Genomic DNA, 19,152 nt, shown 5'->3' on the forward strand with positions numbered 1-19,152 from the left:
AAATGCTCTGACTCGTTCTGATTAATTAATAACGTCATGGCATTCTCTCTATGAAGTATTATGTATTGAATGTGTTTGTACATACGTCTTGTCGTTGTTACAGATCCTGACCAGGTGGTGGTAGAATCACAGCAGCCTTTTGAATTTAAACGCAATATGGGGGAGGTTAACAGTGGCGTGTATGCTATAACGTGTAAGTGATGTATTCTGATCGCCCACCATGCCCACGACTGCCATCACCATATGGTAGGAACAGTTTGGCGATATGTAGGAGGCAAGGTCACCTGGCTTGCAACTGCCATGAATGCGTGTGGCTGGCTCTATGGAGAAGAAAGAACTAACAGCTACAGGCAGTCTGTGACGTCAGTAACGACAGTGAATACAACAGTGATTATGATGGTGTCGTTGATACTGCCATCTTTATATGAGAAGCAATAGTAATTATTCCTGACGATTATGATGTCGAAGATAAGCAAAGAAAATGAAATGGAAAAGAAATCTGGACCTTTATTTCATGTTCCACCATTCCTCCACTGTATACAGCATATGCATTGTCTGTTCTTGTCTAGGAACGCTTAAGGCCAACTCGCAAAGTACTTCACACACGAAATAAAAAAAATTAACGGTTATTGTAGCTTATTCTAGAAATGTTGGAGCAGGGCTGAAGCAAGATTCTTGCGACGTTGCCAGAGAGCTGGTACTCTTTTATTTCTCTTTTTTTAGGCAAGTGTTAACAGTCACAGTCAGTTTACTGCATCGTCACGAGTTCGAAACTATGCAAACTATGTCGTGAACTGGCTGTGTACTTGTCTTCTTCTGGCGTTCAGATCAATGATGGTGAATACATTGTGTGTTAACTTGATACCACTGTAAGAAGACTGTATTTTACCACTGTCTGAAGCTGGCAGCCGGAAGGCTCTGACGGTTTTATAAGTTCAAATAACTATTACTGCTAGTAGACACGAGTCTGAGCATCAAAGAACGACATATATCGGCAGTTGTGTATTATATCTGTTTGCTTCGTACCAGACTTGCATTAACATGTAAAAAACGATTGCAACAACAACGAATCAGGGATTTTCTGCCCATTTACGTTACAAAGTTACTGTACACCATTTTCGAAGGTTCAGTTGTACAGAGGTTTGATGTAAACTGATTGTGCTGTGTCTTCTAGCACACAGGCCTACTCGTTTTACGCATGAGGGTAGAAAACATTGTACTGAGTGATATTCCCATTAATTGCTTGGCAGCCCATGAAAACTCTAATGTCTTGAGGTAAAAAGACACTGATTAGTGGAATTGCTGTGATGTGTACGTTTGTGTGTGGACTACACACATAACAATAGTCAAGGATGAGTGAATACTTGGTAACAGTTATTGTAACTCACTGTCTTGGAAGGGTCAAAATTAGCTTACTCACTTAATATCAGGCAGATACACATTTGCATTTCAATCTGTGTATTTAAACATCGACTCGGCATGTTATAGCTTCCTGTGTCGGTGAGTTAACTCATTCAGTACACATGTGAAAAGTATATACTCTAGGTAGAGGAGTGCTAACATCTCAAAATTAGACTGCTCAGAAAACACGTTCAGCATTCTGAAGACTCACATGACGGTTATCTTGAGTTGGGTAGGTGCATCAGATCGATTCTTGCTTCATATCTTCACAACTGTAGATCGACTACAGCAACAGCGATTTATTGTGTATTCTTTCCTTTTACCACAGAAAATTCAAACCCATGACGCTGAGTGTATGAGGGTGGGCACATCCTGTGATACAGCTGACAGAAGACTTGGACGCTGCAACATTAGCTGCTGGAATTTTACAAATGGCATGTGTACGTATGTGTGTGTGTGTGTGTGTGTGTGTGTGTGTGTGTGTGTTACCGTTGATTGATAGTCTTGAAAAGGAAAAAAATTACAGTGCCTCAGCATTCAGTGGTGTTGGTGACGTTAATTCGCATTGCAACGCTAATAATGCCTCGCACACAACCTCCTCAGTTGCCGGGATGGATCACTGGAATTGTTGTAGCTGCAATTTTAGGAATGCGTGAAACAATTCATTGACAAGATGTGTAAATTCCCAGTGAGGATGCAGCAGCACATCTGGTGTTGGCAGTTGTAATGGTGGTAACGGCTGCGTCTGCCATTCATTGAGCAGCACTGCTGCAATATTAATAGAACAAAAAAGTACATTAATTGGTTACGGATGCACGCACGCACGCGCGCACAGGCACGCGCACACACACACACACACACACACACACACACACACACACACACACACACAGAATAAAAAGAAATGCGATTCTCATCACTTACATCTTTACATACTCCTGCGGCATACAAAATGATCTAAAGAGACAACAAGATACGCTCTTTTGTTAATTTTTTTAGTCGACTTTAGTTCTTCTCTTGTCTTTATGATGTACAGACGGACATCTTGCGAGTGCTGGCAAATGTAAGCATATTTGTATGAGTTAAGCATATAATATACTGATCTAATATTATTGTGCACTTTTAATTTGTAAGAGGTGATCCCGATTTCATGTCCGCCTTCCTTGAATTAACCTGCATTCAAGTAATTTACAGCTCAACAATCGCAGCGGCCGATGCAGCCAACGACGCCATTACGTGGCGATATTAACTTATGAAAAATTAGCGGAAGCGGAAAACTCGCCCGCTATTAGCATAATATTAATTGTTCTCCACAGCCGCACGAAGTTGCAGAAACACTTAGCTTTAAGATTCTTATTATCAGTACCATAGCCGAGACCCAGAGCCAGGACTCTGACTACAATACAATGCGTGTGTGGGCCGCAATTTTAATTAATAACTAAAGATTTCTTGCCTTAAAGTGAACTGACTATCGACGAAATTAATATGAAAAGTTTATTACATTGTTCAACTTAAATATCATTTTTATTGAGGCCCACCACGTAAGTCGGCAAGAATCAAAAAATAATAATAACAATAATAATATATATATTAAATTACGACGGCCGACGGACGCGAGATTGGCGCCGCAACTTTGGGGCCCGATTAATATGATTCTATTGTAATGAATGTAATTATGTATGTGTCTAATTGTTGTAAAATATTAATGCTTGTATGAATTCTTTTACATGTACAACAACAAAACCACACCCTGAGGAGATCTGGAGAGGAAAAATTGTAGAAAAGAAAAAGGATTGCGAAAAAGAAAAATAAGTAAGGTAAGGCCTATTGTGCAAGCATCCTGTGTAGCTCCGTGCGGAATATCGAACCCATGTGCACATGAGATACCTTCGGTGTTTTGTGTGGTTATGTGTTTATTTTTGGAGGGGATAATTATTCGTTTTGTGTATTTATGTGTATCAGTGTTAAAGATTCGTCAGTGCCTTAAAGTGAATTTAGTATGGGTAAGATAGGACATCCTACAGCATCCGTACCAGAAGAACAAAATTCTGTTAATATGGAAAGTGAGGATCATTTGCAATACGTAAACGAATCCCAAGCCACCGCCTCGGATAACATAATTTCCGGAGTGGGGGGCGAGGATCTGTGGACGGTGAATGACGCTCCACAGCAGATTGGGAATAGAGTAACAACTCCACTGCCTGGGCAGGGGGGCCAATCGAGTGCAAAATTAAGCGGGGCACCAGTATGCTCACCGATTGCAGACCCATTTGCAGAATTTCTGCGCGGGTTAGAAGAAAGAGATAGGGAAAGAGATCAGAAACTGGCTCCGATGCTCTATGAGCAAGAGCAACAAAGAGAACAGAAAGAAAGGGACACAGAAAGCATGTCAGAACAGAGGGAAAAACAAAGAGACGAAAAACTGGCTCAGATGCTCTATGAGCAAGAGCAACAAAGAGAACAGAAATAAAGGGAAAAAGAAAGAATGTCAGAACAGAGGGAAAAACAAAGAGACGAAAAACGGGCTCAGATGCTGCATGAGCAGGAGAAAAAATTAACGCAAAAGCTCATTGAGCAAGAGCAGCGCAGTGAAGCAAAACTAGACAGTATCCAAAGGGAACTAGCCGAGATGCGGGACGCGTGCAAAAAAATACCCGATCTTGTGCAAAGCTTAGCCGGCGAAATGCAGAAATTGCAGATATCGCAGGCTAGGCTTGAAGATAATGTCCAGACTTTAACCAACCGCGTAGATAATGTGGAGATAGATGCACGGAAAAGTATTGACGCATATTTGGAAGTGCAAGCTCAAAAAGTAGAAGAAGAATTAAATGAATGGCTAGAAGTAAAGGATCGCGAGATATCTGCAAAGATTGAAAGCGACGTAAAAACAGCTGTAGAACAAGCGACTGCGGCCGCGAGTGTAAATATTGACGCTAGCGCTGCCGCACTACGTGCCGAATTACCACAGATTAAGTCCCGTGTGACTGCGAAGTTGCCAAATTGGCAACAGGAGGTCGCGCGGAGACTGTCTGCGTTGGAAAGCAATGTAAACAGTGGCGGACAGATCATGAATCCGACTCCGCGTACTGATTACTATAATAACGCTGACGGTAGGCAGGGTGCGAGTGCGCAACCGCAACCTAATGCGAATTATGAGCACGAACAACATGCGATACCGTGCAGCGCACATCACGAAGTGATGAATGTCCCAGAATGTAGCAATCAGACGTGCAAAAAACAGGACGATGTAATAAAACACAGGACATTCCAACCTTTCAGTAGCGAAAAACGAAATGTCCACCCTGTTGTATTTATTAAGAGCTTCATGAATGTGTTTCCCAGGGCATGGACGGAAAGACAAAGAATACAGTTCGTGGTCTCCTTTATTCAAGGTGACGCGGCACTGTGGGCCACCGACGTGTCCGAAAAATGTCTAACGATGCAACAGTTTGAAGGTGCATTCTTGCAAAAATTCTGGTCCGATAGCGTCCAAGAAAGACTTCGAAAGGAGTTGTACAGTCCAGAAATGTACAATCCTAAGATGGGAACGTTACGCAAATATTTCGAAAAGTATACAAACAAAACCAGGTACTGGGACGAGCCAATGTCCGACCGTGACATAATCAGATTAATAAAAATGAAGTTGCCCAGTGAAATTAAAAGATATTTCATCAATGTGCCGGAATACGATATAGAACAATTCATGGAAATAGTGGATTCTGTTGACTTATTGAACGAAGGTATGAAAACCGAAAACAAGTGGAACCATGCAGGCTGTAATCAACAAAAAGCCGATTACAACAGCAACCACAGTAATGGTAGTAACTTAGTACCAAATGGTAACGGGAATAGGGAAGAGCACCGGCAACAGAATCGAGGCACAAACAGTGGCAATGGTTATAACGGCAACGGTTATAATCGTCAAAATCGAAAGAGACATCATGATGGACGCATGAGTAATGGATATAATGGTAACGGCAATCCGCAATGGCGGAACAACCGAAACCAGTGGCGTGGTTGTAATGAACCGACACCACAGTGGCAACAAAACACAGCGCCACAATGGAACGCCAACCCAGGTCCATCACAGAACATGTCAGGAAGTTACAACCGACCACCGCAAAACCAAAGCCATACGCAATATCAAAATACACCATCTGGGAGGCAGGGCGGCGAACCCAACAGTAGCAACAACAACAACCAGAACCACAATGTGAGGTTAGTGGAAGTAACAGACAACTGTCAACCCACTAATGCTCATCCGTTAAACTAAAGACAGCCACAATACGCTCTCCGTTGTTGGCTGCAGGATGGTGTAGTGAGGGCACATTCACAGATGACAGCCATAAACTTTGTATGTTGAGATACAATGAGGGAATAAAAATAGAAAAGGAACTTGTAGACATACCGCAGAAATGTAACCGAACCGACAAAAGTGTTGTGCAGGCTATATTGCAAGCAGATATGTATGGAGCACCAATACACATAATAGTCGATATCGGTGCGTCAATCAATGTCATGAGTGCAAATTTTTACAAGTACTTGAGTCAAAATAATAGAATACCAGTATTGCCAGTGAAGAATTGTCGTGTAACAGGTGCAATAGGTGCACAATCTCATATCATAAAGCACCAGGAGCAAGTCGAGTTTACGGTAGGAAATGAAGCAATGAAAAGCTCGTTCCTAGTAGTTAAGGGATTAGGTGTTGCTCGCATCCTGGGGATGGAATTTTTACGCCAGAGGGACGCAAAAATCGACCTCTTGTGCGGGGAAGTAAGCCTTATGAATGAGGATAGACGTGTAATTCTGCCATTGTTGAGGACACTGGAAGTGCACGGTAAATATTGGCGGAACTTTCAGTCGAGATTCGAAGGAATACAGGTAATGAATTTATATTCTGACTTATTACAAGACAAGCATATTATAAAGAATTTATTACTGAAGACACAGAGGAAAAATGGAAACTGATAGCCATGAAAGTCAGGGAGTCAGAACATTTGACTGAAGCACAACAAAACGAATTGACTCAGCTACTTATAGATTATGAGCATGTGTTATCGGAAAAACCCGGTGTTATCGAGGGCTACACCTATAACATCGAAGTGGTACCTCACGATACTTTCTGTCACGCAAACTACACCATCCCGTGGTCAAGGGAGGAGGCAATTACGAAGGAAATAAGAGAAAATACTTACAAAGACTTAAAGAAGTTCGCTCAGTAGAGCAACGTTTACATATGTGAATAATAGGTTAAGTTTATAGTGTATTTTTTTCTGTGTGTAAATGTTCAGATTTTAGTGTAACATTTAAAGACAATGAGGCGCACAAGATTAGTGCGATTCAATTTTGTAGATGTTAAGGAATAGTAGTATTTTTAAACAATTGCATTTTGAAAAAAAAATGAACGTAGATTTAAGAATATTTTTGAAATTTCATGTGTAACAATGCTTTGAAAAATATTAAACAACAATTCAACAATATTTAATGATGAAAGAATTTTTCATTAGTGTATCATGAATATTTTTGAACTGTAGTAGTAATGCAACTTATGAAATTCAATATTATAGTTTATATGTTGTTCCATGCATTTATGTCTATATCGATCTTGAAATATGCTCAACCATAATTTACTAAACAATATCAGTGCAGGGTGAACATCACCCAAGGTACCTCATGTGTTGTGGACAAGGTACAAAGCAAATCAGTAAACGCGACTATCGCTAAGCACTGTTAAAATATATTGCCATCTGCTAAGGCAGAGATTTACACGAATTTATAGTGTAAACAAAAGTCACAAATCAAACACTAATCTAGGAACTTGCACGCTAGACCTACATTATAAAATGTCTACAATAATGCGAGAGGCAAAGTTTTGTAAAGTCGAGCCTGGCTCTGGAGGGCAAGTACGCAATGAGTGGGCAGACATGACATGGGGACTTACCTCAGATGAGACGGAAATACAATTGTATAGTCAAAGAATCTGAAGGCAAGTACGACTCTAAGTGGAAAATGAAAAGAGACAATTAGTGCGAGAGACTGGTAAAATCCAGCACGAGCCGAAATCCAGTTCAGGCTGAATGAAATACATTAGTGTTTGTGAACTAATCGAAACAGTTACTTTAAACAGTGTGAAAAACTGTGAAGGTGAAACTGTGATACGGACAGTGAAGTGCTAGTATTGAACGTTCAACAGCGTTAAAGACGCCAAACGCCAATATTACGCACGAAAAACTGTGAATTTGCTTATAAATGTGAACTGTTAACGTGAAGTGAACCTACAGTCAATATTTTTGGGACAGACTGTAATTTCAGTGAGTACAACAATGCGAGATTGGAATGCGATGCGTGGACTGTTGCAAAACAGCGGCCGCAGAAACGGCGAATGTTTGTGCTAAGCTCGTATTGGGACACTCACCAGTGCCTGCGAGTGCGGCGAAAACAAATACTTTTGTCAAGACAAAAACTGACGTGTATTGGAAACAGTATTACATCAAAACTTCATTCACGGGAGAAGATCCATGTCATGTATTCTGCAAGACAGTGCTAGTTTGACACTCGGAAACTGGCGAAAACTTAACAACAACTGCCGCACTAATAAATGCTCCTTTCCCACTAGCGTAACCATCTGCAGCGGGAAACAAATATTACGTTGTTTGTGTGTATGTTTCATGTACTACGTCGGAGATGCGTAGCAGAGCTGACTCCTGCCAACAAGCGCGGGAGGCGGATATCATACCACTCCGCCACGCCCGGCCGAGACAGAAGCGCATCGCCAACGGTGCAGCCGATCAGCTGATTCTGACGTTCCGCGACGGCGAGAGACACACTGGCGTCGAGCGGGCGTTGACCTCTCCGCAGCCGCCGCGACCGCCGAGCACCGAACACACCAACCGACGCCGTCGCGAGCTAAACGTCGCGGCGTAGATCATTAACGACACCGCAATCAATTGTTATAATGACCTCATTTCTTTGCGTAGTGCAACAAAACATTATTTGCACATCCTGTACTCCAATGACATCCCAGAAACATTTAAGTGAAAGTGACCCAAGTAGTTAGTCTGTCACTCCGCCGAGGTTTTCCCCAGGTTTCCCTACGGCCGCGCCAAATGGGGAGCGAACAGTTGACACCTCTGGGACTTCAAATATTCCGGACTAACTCGTGATTGTATACCTTTGAACACTGCAAAAGTTGCAACCCTAAAAAGAAGCAGCCAAAATTAAAGTAATTGTATTGTATGTCTTTTTGTACATGACTGTATACGTAACCAATTGTATATTATATTGTTATGTAGATAACTTCATCTTTATTACACTTTGTGTGCAACACACCTCAGTAATTACAACATACGATGTGACATATGTAAACAGTGAAAGAAAAATCTGCGTGTGGACACTGTGGACATGAAAGAGGAAATATTTATGTCAAAAAAAAAAACACAAACATTTTTTATGACATAAACATTTCGGGGGGCAATATTGCGTCCCCAGTGCTATATTACAAAAAGACTTAAAAATTGAATAATATATTTTTATCATGTAGCCGTAAAACAATAATTTCTCTGACGAGAAATGCAAGGAAATGCAATGCAAAGAAATAATTTATGACAAAATGATCTAAAGAGACAACAAGATACGCTCTTTTGTTAATTTTTTTAGTCGACTTTAGTTCTTTTCTTGTCTTTATGGTGTACAGACGGACATCTTGCGAGTGCTGGCAAATGTAAGCATATTTGTATGAGTTAAGCATATAATATACTGATTTAATATTATTGTGCACTTTTAATTTGTAAGAGGTGATCCCGATTTCATGTCTGCCTTCCTTGAATTAACCTGCATTCAAGTAATTTACAGCTCAACAATCGCAGCGGCCGATGCAGCCAACGACGCCATTACGTGGCGATATTAACTTATGAAAAATTAGCGGAAGCGGAAAACTCGCCCGCTATTAGCATAATATTAATTGTTCTCCACAGCCGCACGAACTTGCAGAAATACTTAGCTTTAAGATTCTCATTTTCAGTACCATAGCCGAGACCCAGAGCCAGGACTCTGACTACAATACAATGGTTAACGGAGGTAAGAAAAATACTCTCGCGCGTGTGTGGGCCGCAATTTTAATTAATAACTAAAGATTTCTTGCTTTAAAGTGAACTGACTAGCCGAGGAAATTAATATGAGAAGTTTATTACATTGTTCAACTTAAATATCATTTTTATTAAGGCCCACAACGTAAGTGCTGTGTCTTCTAGCACACAGGCCTACTCGTTTTACGCATGAAGGTAGAAAACAATGTACTGAGTGATATTCCCATTAATTGCTTGGCAGCCCAAGAAAACTCTAATGTCTTGAGGTAAAAAGACACTGATTAGTGGTATTGCTGTGATGTGTACGTTTGTGTGTGGACTAAACACATAACAATAGTCAGGGATGGGTGAATACTTGGTAACAGTTATTGTAACTCACTGTCTTGGAAGGGTCAAAATTAGCTTACTCACTTAATATCAGGCAGATACACATTTGCATTTCAATCTGTGTATTTAAACAACGACTCGGCATGTTATAGCTTCCTGTGTCGGTGAGTTAACTCATTCAGTACACATGTGAAAAGTATATACTCTAGGTAGAGGAGTGCTAACATCTCAAAATTAGACTGCTCAGAAAACACGTTCAGCATTCTGAAGACTCACATGACGGTTATCTTGAGTTGGGTAGGTGCATCAGATCGATTCTTGCTTCATATCTTCACAACTGTAGATCGACTACAGCAACAGCGATTTATTGTGTATTCTTTCCTTTTACCACAGAAAATTCAAACCCATGACGCTGAGTGTATGAGGGTGGGCACATCCTGTGATACAGCTGACAGAAGACTTGGACGCTGCAACTTAAGCTGCTGGAATTTTACAAATGGCATGTGTACGTGTGTGTGTGTGTGTGTGTGTGTGTGTGTGTGTGCTACCGTTGATTGATAGTCTTGAAAAGGAAAAACAATTACAGTGGCTCAGCATTCAGTGGTGTTGGTGACGTTAATTCGCATTGCAACGCTAATAATGCCTCGCACACAACCTCCTCAGTTGCCGGGATGGATCACTGGAATTGTTGTAGCTGCAATTTTAGGGATACGTGAAACAATTCATTGACAAGATGTGTAAATTCCCAGTGAGGATGCAGCAGCACATCTAGTGTTGGCAGTTGTAATGGTGGTAACGGCTGCGTCTGCCATTCATTGAGCAGCACTGCTGCAATATTAATAGAACAAAAAAGTGCATTAATTGGTTACGGATGCACGCACGCACGCGCGCACAGGCGCACACACACACACACACACACACACACACACACAGAATAAAAAGAAATGCGATTCTCATCACTTACATCTTTACATACTCCTGCGGCATACACAGTTACTTCCGCCCACAGAACCATCTCTGGCTACGGGGGCCCATTGCATTTCATCATCCTTGCCATAGTAACACTGAGGTATCAACTAACTTGTTTCACTTAAATCTTCTGTGGGATGTGTGGCTCCTGTCAAACTGCATCTGAGAAAATAAGCAGGGGGAAATGCGAGTCATATGCGAGTCATATGTACACTGCTGCTGTCAAGGCTGACAGAGCAAAACATCATACGCTCCATCTTTTATGTCATGTGTGATATGCAATGCAGGCAATATGAAATCACGTAACAACAACGTTGACAAGTTACTGCTAACACAGTATCTACACACATACAAACCACTCATTTAAATTCAGTATACGTAAAAGGTACACTCAGTGACAGAGAAAAAGTTATCCATGTTACAACGCAGTCGTAAGTGCCATTAGCTTACGGCAACATTTACACTTTGCACCTTACCGTAGCCTTGCACTACGTAATTTATAGAAGGGAAATATATATTGTTGACGTATATAGGAGTGCTTTGTTTAATGTGACGAAAAATTACGCCGATATGGTTTCACAATTATTTTTTAATATCGTTTATACTCAGGCAGATAGAGAAAAGTGTTGCACCAATCTACTACAATTAGATCATAGGATAGGGAGGAAATATTGTACCTTATATCTGTTACAATATCAGCCTAGCCGCTATTGTAACGTTAGGTGTCTATCGCGTACGTCATTCGCCGTTGTGCATTGCTGCGACGTCACAGCAAAAATGTCCTCAACGAGTCGGGAAGCTATAAAATCTAGACGTTAATCCACAGCTTAGGGCTATGACATGTTGCAAATGTGTAACACAACTTCTCTGATAAGCTATATACGACTGTTACCTTTGTAGATATATGAAAGATGCATATGACAAACTTTTCAACTCGTCGTAGCATATCCTACACTCCCACACTGCAATATTTCGCTGCAAAAGACTCACACCTGTCTTCCAATTTCGTCTATAAAGGTTTGTCACAAAGACATCTCTTAAGTCCATGGCAATCTACGGTAACTGCGATAAGAAATGGATGTTTACCGTTTACTTCGCTAACTAAATAATAACCGTCTTTATTCAGGACCAATTTCGGCGTCTAATATATTCCGCTACCTTGGAACATGTACAATAAAAGAAAGAAATGCAGTTATTCACTCAGCTAACGACAAGTGACAGCAGCCATGGTGCTGAATGCATGTATGTAAGTCTTCCTGCCTGACTACGTATTTAACGTTGCACTAATAACATCAAGCGTTTCCGTATGATTTCTAAATGGATGCAGTCGACATGCATATTATATGGAAATATCTGAAATTTATACCTAACGCAGAGACTTAGGCATCAGACCTAGTCAGTATCATTACTCTTTCGTCTGAGCTATACATAACTGCTATGATTCTAACAGTCTGTCTACAATTAAATCATTGTGGAGTAAAGACATAAAATCTGATAGTACACTCACCAACGCCACGAAATGTAGTATGTTATAGGCCATTTTGTATTGAAGTTACGCTGTGGGTCAGCATCTGTATCTACCGTCAGAATACTGCTGCTTGACAATACCTATTATCTGACTGCTAGTGCATTTAAATGTGCGACTCCAGATCTAGATTTCGACAGAAACTTTGATGCAGTAATTGACCTAGAGAACGATTGATGTTTTCTTTGGTGATAGAGTGCAGAATAGGTGACATGAATGGACCTATCTGTGCAGTGTGTGGAACTGCATTAAAATTTGGTCTAACCCATGCATCTACTGTCATCTCCATAGTTGGAAGGAAGGTATCAACCATCGATATGAGCAGAGAAGCGATTATCTATACTGCATGTTAGTTGTCATGGCAGACAGAGTGAGAGCTGACGCTTGTATTAGAGGTGCATACTGCGACTTCGTGAGCTATATTTACGTGAGCATAGTGCATATATGAGACATTTAGAATAATGTGTAAATGAGTGTATTCATCCAGCGCTGCAGTCTATCAATTTTGAACAAATAAGTATACAATCAATTGAAGGTGAATATTTTGTCGTCATACTCTCCAGCCACTGAAAGTCTTGTAATTTTTCAGTATACGTTGAAAGGTGGCTACACTGAGTCACAGCGCCAGAGGTTGCGCCAGAGAGTATTATTCAGCCACCTCCACTGGTAGTAGTAGTTGAGAAGTTGCCGTGGGCAGTTGTAGTTCAGAAGTTGCCGTGGGCAGTGCTTATTGAGAGTATGTCGATAGCAGTACTAGTTGTGAGCATGTCGTGTGTAGTTGTTCTGGTGGACTAGACAGCTGATGCTGTTCGATTGGGGATGTTGTAATGATCAGAGTGTATTTTTCGTCAATATATATGAAGGTAACAAATTTTTTTTATTTCAAACTTCCTAACTAACAATGCCTCTTGGTCACAGGTTCAGTCAACAAAGCATCTGGCTTGTGTTCAGGTATTAGACTGTAATTCTCGTTTCTATGTGCAATTATAGTAATTCTGTTTTTTTAATCCCTTCATTGTAAATTGTGTTTAAGATATCCTGTCGTATTGAGGAAGAGCCGTGCCAGTTGTGTACGTTGAATCACACTTCCACACACAGAACAGTTACACTTGTGCTTTGTTGTTTTGTAGCTTTTATAGTTGCTGGGGACTTAATTAATTAATTGTGTTAACGGAAATTTCCTTTCATTCTTTGTTGTTATTCTATGCAGTCAGATTGCGGACTAATACCAGTCAGGGCCAACCGGTTACGAGACTGCGTAACCGGACAGACAGCTACAAAAATTAAAATTATTTGCATTGTATATACTTAAGCCCCCATGCACGTGGCGACCGCTGCTTCGGATCGTCCCTTGGAATTCTTTTGATAGTAAAAATAGCAGATAGTAGTATTGTTGTAGTAATTTGTAGTTTAGTAATTGTAGTCTATATTGCATGTTTAGATTTGGTAATTGAACATTTGTAGTTGTCTTGTGATTCTTCTAATGGTATTTTCGCAGAATTTAATTTTTGATGTCTTGTATAGGGGTTTAACAATTTTGTGCAATTATGAAGATTTCAATTGTTCGTTAATCGTGTTTGTCGGGAAGCATTTCATGTGAATGGTATTGTTGGTGATAAAGTGTCATATTGCGTGTAATTTTCGTATAGTGACGAGTTTTTTATGTTTTGTAAATGATTATGCGATCGATGGAAAAGGCAAAAATGTTGGATAGGGAGAATGACGAAAATGTTAACATGGCGAACTCGCCAACACAGAAGAACAGTATGATGAATAATGAAGTAGAAAACAATTTAATAAGTCGGGAAAATAGTCCGGAACCAGTTCAAAATTTTTCACAATCAAAAAATTTTCAGACTACGAGATTAACGACAGAAGATTCTGGAATAGTATCGAACACAGATAGCTTTACAGCTATGACGAAAGAAGTTGGTTTTGCGGGAAATGTTAGGGGTGAAAAGAATTTTGAACCTTAATATGGAGCAGTTGATGAGTGCAATATTAAATTTGGGATCACAGTTGGGATCTGAATTAAAAACAGAGATGGGAACTTTGGCAACACGGTTAGAAACTGATATGAGAACAATGGAAACACGGTTAGACTCACAAATAGGAACAATTAAAACAGAGATGGAAACAATGGCTACACAGTTAGACTCACGAATAGGGACATGTTTCAAAAACATGAAAGATGAATTAAAGGAAGAAATTAGAGGAGAAGTACAACCGATTTTGAATGCTCACAATAATAGATTAATTTCAATAGAAATCAGACAAAAGCAACAGGATAGAGAACAGGAAGAAAGAGATAGTACAAAAATTTTCAGAGTTAAATTTACATCGTGCACACGATAAGGAAGAAATATTTGAGAGAATCGAGGAATCCGTACCAAATGACAATAAATAAACTAACACAACAGTATGAACAGTTAACTACTAAATGTGTCAATACTGAAACCTGAGTTGCGACACCTACGGAAGACGTTAATAAACAGAAAGAACAAATAGGTGACTTATCGGAAAGAGTTGAGGAGATATCAGATAAACTGACAAGTCTTATTTTGAATGGGGACAGAGATTCAGATGATACAGCTCCATTGCCATTTGCAGAAACCGAAGAGTACCAGAACATAAATAAACATGTTGAAAATCAGGGAAAATTTAATGAACGTGTTAAAAGGGAATTTGAGGCGTTACGAAAGCAAGTCAAACAAATTGAAAGCGAAATCGTAGGAAAAGACGGTAGAAGAAATTTGGAATCACCGACAGCAGCGGGTTTTGAAGATAATAATTTATTTCATTTACGAGATGCAACAAGAGAGCGCCAGGCGCGCGAACTTGACAATAATCGACATTCGGACTGGGACAGACGCGGTAGGTCTTTGTCGCCACGAGACGAAAACTTTGACTATAAACACTTTTTAACTGTTCGGAAATTTAAGATCTTTCACAATTCTAAGAATGACATACATCCATGATCATGGTTAAATCAATTTATGTACGCACTTCCACCAAATTGGCCACTAAGTCATAAACTGGAATTTATGTGTGGATATTTAGAAAACGAACCGGCGACGCAAGACAGGATCAAACACAGTCTTATTATGCAGCGTAATTTTAAATAGTCTGAGTTCCGCACGCTGGCAGAATACTTTGAATACATGATTCGAAAGAATCAATTCCTTTCCAACCCTTATAGCCCGACTGAATTAATTCGCATTTGCTCAACTAAGCTGCCACAATCGATAAGACAAATTGCTTTAGCCGGAAGATGTAAAGACGACACTGAGACTTTTAAGACTTTGCTACAAGAACTTGAGTATGACAACGACGACGGGACTTCTTGTAATTTTTTCAGTAACGGTAACCACAATAGATTTTCAGAGAGAAGGGATAATGATTGGAACGAACGTTATATGGGTAATTTTGAGAATGACAGATGAAACAGACAGGACAATAGTTACCAGCCTTAAGACAATAACAGACGTTCTAACAGAAATTACACAGACAATTGTAATAACGAAAATTCCTACCGGAATGATCAATCATACGGAAACAGTAATCGGTATCATCAAGACAGAAATTATTCATACAATAACAGGAATTCCTACTACGGAAATAACCAGACTAGCAGGTCTAACAGTAATTTCAGAAGTGGCAGTCGAAATTACACAAGAAGTAGTCATGCAGATAGACAGGAAAATAGAAATTTTAATAACAGACACAACCAAGAATTTACATGTAACAGACAGGAGGGACCTAATTGGCATCCTCCACGTGACAGAAATTCAGAGAGAGGCAAGTGCAAATCGTAGAAATTGATCCGCGAAATGACGCGAATAATGAAAGATGTGGCGCAAACAATCGACAATGACTTGTAGCTTCGGCTTCTGGCAGCAATATAGACGGTTCAAAAAGGTAATGACACTACGACTTTACACTAGGTACACCTGGAAGACATGAGAGACATTTTGCTAGACGAAAAGGAAAATAATGTAGACGCATTTTTACATCCCGTTATTGAAGTATGTGTGGGTAAGAATAAGTTCACTGCGGTTTTAGATTCTGGGAGTCAATTGAATGTTATTAGTGAATCAGTTTTTTCGTATATGTGTAAGAACTATTGCTTGTCCTGTGTTAACTGTTTCTAAAATTACAATTCGATTAGCTATTTCTGGAAAAAGTGTGGAAGTCAAACAACAGACCAACTTAAATTTCATTTGTCAAAGATATGAATTTTTTGCTAATTTTATTATTGTTACATTACTCAGTACACAAATTATATTAGGTATGGAGTTTCTTAACACACATAAGGCAATTTTAAACTTTAAGGAAGGAAGGGTGAACTTGACTGTTGCCGGAATGCCGAGATGTTTGAAATGTTTCGAGTGTTTAACGAAATCTGAATCAGACACAAAATGTTTAAGGTTTCTTACATCTGATGTTTTCGCTGAGCATTATGACGACCTTGTGTTCATTCATGACAACGACAATAGATACAGAGACGCGATGGATGATATAATTAATAGTGAAGAATTAATTAATGAAAACAAAGCTGAAGTGCCAGATGACGTTGCAAGAGAAGAATTGCACCAACTTTTGACTTCACATGCTACAGTATTTAGTCATCTCACAGGAACTACACAAGGCTTACAATATTTATTTAAAGTAAAAGAACACACACCATTTCGAGGAAAAACGTAAACTATTCCTTTGGCTTACAGAGACAAGGTTAAGAGTGAACTTCAATACATGTTAGATCAAGGCATTATTGAGCCAGCAGTCAGTCCTTATAACAGCCCATTACATGTCGTTCTTAAAAAAGATGGGTCAATTCGTTTGATTCTGGATTCCAGACAGATAAATAATATCATCATTCCAGAAACTGACCGTCCACAAAATTTAGATGAACTTCTTCAACATTTCCATGGAATTAAAGTTTTATCCACGATTGAATTGCGCGCAAGTTTTTGGCAAATAGAACCCCACCCTGATTGTAGAAAATACACTGCCTTCTTAGCCTTTGGTAACTGTTACCAATTTCGGAACTTACCGTTTGGTCTTACTGTATCTTCAGAAGCATTCATTCGTGGTTTAAACTAAATTTTACCTGTTTATCTTCGTGACAATATTACTTCATATGTTGACAATATTCTTATTGCTAAACGTTCTTGGAGTGAACACAACAAAATTTTGGATTCATTATTACGTATTTTTGCAAGAGTTGGCATTACAGTGAACTTGGAAAAATCTGAATTTGGTCGTTCTCATGTGAAATTTCTTGGTCATATTATTTCTACAGAAGGTATTCTTCCTGATCCAGAGAAACTAGACTCTATTCGTAACTATGCTGTTCCTACCATAAAACGTGATGTTCGCAGTTTCCTTGGTGTCTGTAATTTTGTTAGACGCTTTGTTAGATTGGATAATTTGGCCACACCTCGTTTGTGTGAAATATCTGGAAAGAATTCTAATTGGTGTTGGGATGAGGAAGCTCCATCAGAATTTGAACAACTTCATGATGCTTTAGTTGTTGCTCCACTTCTTTCACATCCGGATTTATCGAAAGATTTTTGTTTGGCGACGGACTCCTCATACAAAGGCCTAGGTGCACACTTATTTCAAGAGAAAGAAGAAAACGGCGTTGTAGTACAGAAAACTATTGCATTTGGAGGTCGTGTTCTCTCTAAATCAGACAAGAATTATTCGATTACGGAACTTGAAGCCTTGGCTGTTGTTTGGGCTTTCACAAAATTTCGCATATTTTTGCATGGCAGACATACTAAGGTTTACACCGATCATCGAACTCTGGAATTTCTTATGTCAACAAATTTAACTCATGGAAGATTGTCACGATGGGCCCTGTATCTACAGGAATTTGACTTTAGTATTGTTTACATACATGGTTCTTCAAATATTATTTCTGATGCTTTATCATGTGCACCTATGGGTTTGAAACAAAGTGCTGAGGAGGACTGCAAAGAAAACAATTAATGTTTGATGTATAATCAAGGTGTTGCGTTTGAAAATTTTATTTCGTCTTCGCTCCAGGACATCGCTAAGGAGCAAAACAAGGATCCAATCTGGAAGGACATTGAGGAGAAGTGGAGGAGAAAGGAAAGCGTAGAGATTAGACAGTATTATTTAGTTCGCAATGATATTCTTTTTAACCGAAAATTGGTCGACAACTCAGTTTGGTTAGTTTGCATTCCTGATGAGTGGGTTAATAAATTGATTTGGTATACACATTTCAGTTATGCACACTTTGGTCCCAGAAAATGGTTTCATAAATTACGAGGAAATTGCTACTTCAGTAATATGGAGAAACGTATCCGATCTGTTCTTGCCAAATGCAAATTATGTCAAAAGGCTAAGCCGCCAACTGTTTCTCACAGAGCACCGTTGTTTCCTATCATTCCAGCAAAATTAAAGGAGATGGCTGCAGTCGATTTCTTCGGTCCAGTGGTTCGTTCTACTAATGGTTTTGCGTACATTTTGTTAGCAGTGGAATTGACATCTAAATATGTGTGTTTTACACCTTTACGCAAAGCAACAGCTCGTTCAGTATCTAATGCTTTTATCAAAAATTTTCTTAAAGAAGTGGGACATGTTGATAAGGTTATATCAGATAATGGATCACAGTTTAGCTCTAAAATTTGGCTTCGCACTCTACGGCGTCATAAGATTAAAATAATTTTCATTTCACTTTTTCACCCTCAATCTATCGCTTCAGAGAGATGAATGAAGGAAATCAATAAATTGTGCCGTCTTTATTGTCATCAGAATCACAGAACCTGGGATCAGTATCTTCATATTTTTCAAAACCTTCTGAATGAATTACCTAAT

The sequence above is a fragment of the Schistocerca americana genome, chromosome 5 (genome assembly GCF_021461395.2).
Source record: "Schistocerca americana isolate TAMUIC-IGC-003095 chromosome 5, iqSchAmer2.1, whole genome shotgun sequence".
In the NCBI taxonomy this organism is placed as follows: Eukaryota; Metazoa; Arthropoda; class Insecta; order Orthoptera; family Acrididae; genus Schistocerca; species Schistocerca americana.